This window comes from Rana temporaria, chromosome 9 (assembly GCF_905171775.1).
Source record: "Rana temporaria chromosome 9, aRanTem1.1, whole genome shotgun sequence".
In the NCBI taxonomy this organism is placed as follows: Eukaryota; Metazoa; Chordata; class Amphibia; order Anura; family Ranidae; genus Rana; species Rana temporaria.
The window spans coordinates 39,327,454-39,333,453 of NC_053497.1; positions in this window are offsets into that span (position 1 = coordinate 39,327,454).

Sequence of the window (6,000 nt, forward strand, 5' to 3'; positions counted from 1 at the left end):
TATTATTTGCTCTGGTTAAGAGCTTATTTTATTATTTGCTCTGGTTAAGAGCTTTTTTTTTAATTTTGGGTGCTGCACACAGGCAGTGTTGCAGAGTACAGTGTGAATGGTGTGTGAATGTGGGGTGGTGACATTCCTGCCAGTAAGGGGTGTCACCCTCGGGCGCTGGTGATAAGTTCTCCCCAGGTCCGTATGAATGACGTATGAATGGACAGCAACATCATTGGGGCCTTGACGCGGCGTTGCTGCTCCTTAGTATCGTGCGGTGTACTTCGGTCTAATCCAATGTTCTGTGCATGTTGGGTGTGTGTTAGGGACCACAGTGGTGTGCATGCGTGCATTTTCTGTGTGCCATGTTTAATGTTTGTGTTTAACGTTCAAAGATTCGCTCCACGAGACATCTCCTGACTGCTGTACCATCAGCAGACGGGGTAGCCTCGGTTAGGGGGGGACATGGTGGTTGGGGGGTCAGGTCATCACGTAGGTCAATCTGCAGGCCCTTTCTCACTGCGAAGTTGTGCAGCACGCAACATGCAGCGATGATTTGGCACACGAAGTTGGGGGAATACAGCAGGGTACCCCCAGTCTTATCCAGGCATCGAAAGCGTGACTTAAGGAGGCCAAATGTTCGCTCAACCACTGCACGGGGGCGTGCGTGTGCTTCGTTATATCTTCTCTCTCCTGGTGTTTGCGGATTGCGGAATGGAGTCATGAGATGAGGTCCCAGGGCATATGCAGAGTCACCTGGAAGGGAAAAGACAGGAGGATGTTAGTCATGCATGTGCCCCTCGTGATGTCTGCATCATGGGGGGGGACAGTCATACCTGACACCCATGTCACTCACCAACCAGCCAACTGTCCCCATACACATTCTGCTCAAATTGTCTTGGGATGTCACTTTGCCTGAATATAAAGCTGTCATGGCTGGATCCGGGGTGTTTTGCACGGACGTGCCATATGAGGCCATGTGCATCCACGATCACTTGGACATTGATGGAATGCCAATGTTTTCTGTTGCGGTATATGTGCTCGGTCTCGTGGGGGGGCTGTATTGCCACATGGGTACAATCAATTGCACCCACAGTGCGTGGGAAACCATCAATTAGGCAGAAATCTGTCATTGCCTTCAGCCGCATGTCCTCCTGGGTGGGTCTGATTATGTGGTGCGACATGCGTCGGAGTATTGCGGGGACAACTTGGTGCACGCATCCACTCATGCTGGTTTGGGATATCCCAACCACGTCTCCACTGGTTCTTTGAAAAGAGCCTGTGGCAAGAAAATGCAATGTTGCCAGGACCTTCACCAGTATCTGCACTGCATGGGATCGTTGTGTTGGGCTGCTGATGTCATTCTGCAGGGCTCTGGTAATTTCAAGGATGGCATCAGGGCTGAATTTATAACGGTGATACACATCCACATCAGCCATGCCAAAGAGGCTAATGCGCTGTGGGTAGATCCTCTCACGTGCCCTCCTCCGTGCCCTCCTCCTTCTAAGTGCCTCTTCCTCCTCACACACTAGCAGTGCTAAGACCACGCCTGCCCCTGGCATGTTGGCATACGAATGTGTTGTCTGAAAAATTTGGTTGCTCAGCTCGTCCGGGATGGTGCTGCTGTATTTGCTTTTTTCAAGCTAACTTACTCAGGTCTGGAGCAAAGTTAACCGAGCTTTATAAGGGGTAACTTTCAGCCGGACAATCGTCTTACGCGCACAGCGCGTAGCCTAAGCCGATCGCGCGTAGGTTCGGGAATCAGCGCATCTACATCATTTGCATATTTGAATACTAATTCTATGGCAGCCTAGGATGCCATCAGCTGAAATATACGCCTACGCTGCGTAAACTTAAACTAGTTAAGACGGACAGGAGTAGCCTGATTTCTGGCGGATCTGGTTCTGTGACTACGGCACATAGATAGGACGGCGCATCTTTACACTTACGCCGCGCATCTCCATATACGCCGGTGTAACTTGTTTGAGAATATGGCCCACTGGTAGAAATTTTAAGTCAGTGTAACTTAACTGCTGAAAGTTAAGTTAGGCAGCTTTTTTGGGAATCAGGCCCGATGTTTTGAAAAACGACACGAAAAATTGAAGCATGCTTCAATTTTTTTTTGTCGTTTTTCACAAGACATAAAACAAAGTTTTCCCCCACACACGGTCATTTAAATTGACGTTTTTAAAAACGTTGTTTTTTTTTCATCACATAAAGTGATGGTGTTGTTGTGCTTTTTTAAGGTCATATTTACCCGCACAGTAATTTACTTTGAATTCTTTTATAACAAAGATGTTTTTAAATACAAGACAATCTATATGATATAGTCTGTAATATGAAACGTATTCACGGAGACGTATGATCATACAAAATAGCTAATTTATTGGTAGACAACTTATGAATATTTACATGAAATTAAAATACCAGTTGCGTTACATTAACGACTTGAAAATCAATAAAATACCCCCAAAATGGGCATGCAGTACCTTTGATCTGTGTCATGGTAAGTTCTCAAGATAACTTCATTTTTCTCGGCTTGTTGTTTTTTTTACGTCACTGCGTTTTGGACGGTCAGAATTTGGAATGACGGGGTGTATGCAAGACAGCTTGAACGGAATTCTTAGGAAAAATTCCATCGGATTTTAGGCCATCGGAAATTCCGATCGTGTGTACGGGGCATTATTGAGAGATTTTTTTAATCATACTGCTTTGATCTCTGTACAGTACATCTCCTCATACAAGCGCTGAGTTCATTTTCTGTCTGTTTGTATCCAAGGACTGGTAAGCTTTTGCCTTGACACAAAAATATTATGTATCTGGTAGAGCATGGCATGAAACAAGTCTAAGCAAATCTATAGCATTAATTGATATACTCTGTTACACACCACACCTAGGATTGTCATAATAATTTATCACAGTGAGGGAAGATTTGTAATTTATGTGTGTAAGCGACTACAGCCCTGTACAAATAGTACAATTATCTTATAAAGCAAAAGCCAAACATTATCCCACATGCCTCCTCTTGGCTATTAGAAGATGAAGTATTTTATATATTAATTACAGTACATTTGCTTGATCACTCTGGTGGATAATCCACAAAGAAATGTTTATCACTATGGCTTCTGGAATTTACAAGAAGACAAAGGTTCCCTTCATATCCATTTTGACGTATTCAGCTGTGTGTATAATCTGAGCTTCAAGAGAAAGTAAACCCTGATGGGTTTTACTTCCTCTTTTGCTCCCTGCAAAGCCTGCAAATTAAAAGCATAATGGGCTAGTATGCATCGCATACTAGCCCAATATGTGACACTTACCTGCAAAAGAATCCAGTGATGTCCCCTCTGTAGGCTGCGTCAATCTTCTCGTCCCTCTTCCTTCCGGGCCGCGGACTCCAGCTCTGTGATTCGCCGGAGCCGCGTGACATCACTCCCACGCATTGTGCGCGATAATGGCACAAGCTAGGGAAGAAATGGCACAGAGTTTCGTTTCTTCCCAGCGCATGCGCCGCATGCGCCGTGAACATTTTCGGCGGACAACAAGTGAAAAATCTCCTAAACGGCGCACGTTTAGGAGATATTTGTGTAGCTCTACCCCCGAAGGAGCCACTGGTTGATTTGGGATCTACTCTCTTTTGGCTCAGCTCACCCCTATTAACTAGCTCGAACCCTCCCTTGACACATCAGAAGCCTGGTGGTTGAGGTATTGTGACCTCTGTTGGGCTGGGGTCACAATAGCAGTAACAGTATAACAATAGAATTACCTGCTGTTAAGGACGGTTCCTCCAGGCAAGAAAATACACTCTACGCAGTGAATATATGTTCAAATGAAAAGGGTAAGTTTACTTTATGGAAACTTTAAGGGAACAAGCATAGGTTTGAATTATGAACACAATGGTAAGCAATGACTCACTATGATTCGCATGGGCCCTTGCAGGAAGCAGTAATTTATGACAGTAAGGAAACTTAACTAGGGATGGTATTGCTCATTTAAACTAGGTTAGACAGTCTATGCTCGCGAGCGCCCTCTAGCAGGCAGTCCTACAGAACAGTTAATGATCACGATGCGGCCGGTTGGTGCACATAAGAAATTGTAATCCAAGGCGGCAGTTAATGAGGGAACTTAAACAACCAGATGTCTGGAACAGCGAACGTTGGTGATCCGACACTCGTCAGTGTCAGTCACTTCCACAAACACTCAAACAGTTAACTGGGCCTCTAAGTTTCGGGCCGAGGCCGAGAACGGGTCTCCGTCCTGTGAGGTGGCCCTAGATGTCTGTGTAAACAGAGAGTCAGAAGTTGAGCAAGTGCTCTCTCACCCGACAGGCCGATCCACCTGAATTCTCCTCAGGAGGCGCGCTGGTGAGTCACCGCTTCACAGTACAGAGATCACAGATGAGGGTGCTCCACTGGTTCGACTGACAGCTGGATTTTCTCTACGATCTCCGGGTACACGGGCTGGAGGCTGGAGTCTTGCTTCCTTCCAGACAGCTGGTCTCTCAGTAGATTTAGGCCCAAGCTTCTGGCCTAAACGTACGGCTGTGCTCTGTCAGCAGCTCCACAGAGGGGAGAAGTGCAGGTCTCGAAAGAGCGAAATCAGCCGCGCCCTTTCTTTAAGTAACCTCCCCCATAAGTCTGTGCGGAGGTGTCACGTGTTCAAAACGCAGGGCATTGTGGGAAGTGTAGTTTGTTTCTCCTAAGAGTCAATGGAGTCCATATCTCCTGCTACTTTCAATCCCACAATGCACAATTCCTTAAAGGTAACTTGCATATTTACAATGGTGTGGATAAAGTTCCAGCGGGATAGCCTGCCTGTCATAAGGTTCTGACAGGATGACCCGGCTACATTTGCACTACCTATAGTTAAGCTTTATTCTAGGCTTACCTATAGGTAGAAGTAGCAAAAAAGGGTTTACAACCACTTTCAATTCAATTCTGTAAAAAAGTCCTTACTACAGTGACATTTTATTACTGCTAGTGCCCAAAATAGCCCCATTCCTTTATCGGTTCCTTTTGGCAGTTGTTTATGATACACATTGATTCAGCATACTAAATCATCCAGTTAAAGGAATACACAAGTTTCAGTACGATAGGCAGTGCAAAATCCAGTCACTATGGGCCAGATCCACAAAAACCTGACGTAACTTAAAAAATCCAATTTAAGTTACACTGCCTTAAAGTTTCTACCTAAGTGCCTGATCCACAAAGCACTTATCTAGAAATTTCAGGCTGTGTAACTAAAATTCCGCCGGCGCAAGGCGTTCCTATTCAAATGGGGCGAGTCCCATTTAAATGAGGCGCGCATGCGCGCCGGCCGTACTGCGCATGCGCGAAGTTACGTTACGCCGAGTTTTGAGGATCGCGACGGCTTAAAGTTGCGTCGGGGAAAAAAAAAAATGACAGCGGCATGCATTCCTGAGGGAGAACTCCATGCCAATTTTCAAAGTAAAAACCGGCATGGGTTCCCCCCCCAGGAGCATACCAGGCCCTTAGGTCTGGCATGGGTTGTAAGGAGACCCCCCCACGCCGAAAAATTGACGTAGGGGGTCCCCCTACAATCCATACCAGACCCGTATCCAAAGCACGCTACCCGGCCGGCCAGGAAAGGAGTGGGGACGAGCGAGCGCCCCCCCCCCCCTCCTGAGCCGTGCCAGGCCGCGTGCCCTCAACATGGGGGGGTTGGGTGCTCTGGGGCAGGGGGGCGCACTGCGGGCCCCCCCACCCCAGAGCATCCTGTCCCCATGTTGATGAGGACAGGACCTCTTCCCGACAACCCTTGCCATTGGTTGTCGGGGTCTGCGGGCGGAGGCTTATCGGAATCTGGGAGTCCCCTTTAATAAGGGGGTCCCCAGATACCGGCCCCCCACCCTAAGTGAATTGATATGGGGTACATCGTACCCCTATCCATTCACCTGTAGGCAAAAAGTAAAATGTAGTAAACACACAACACAAGACTTTTTAAAATATTTTATTATTCTGCTCCGGACGCCCCCCCTGTCTTCGTTATTAGCTC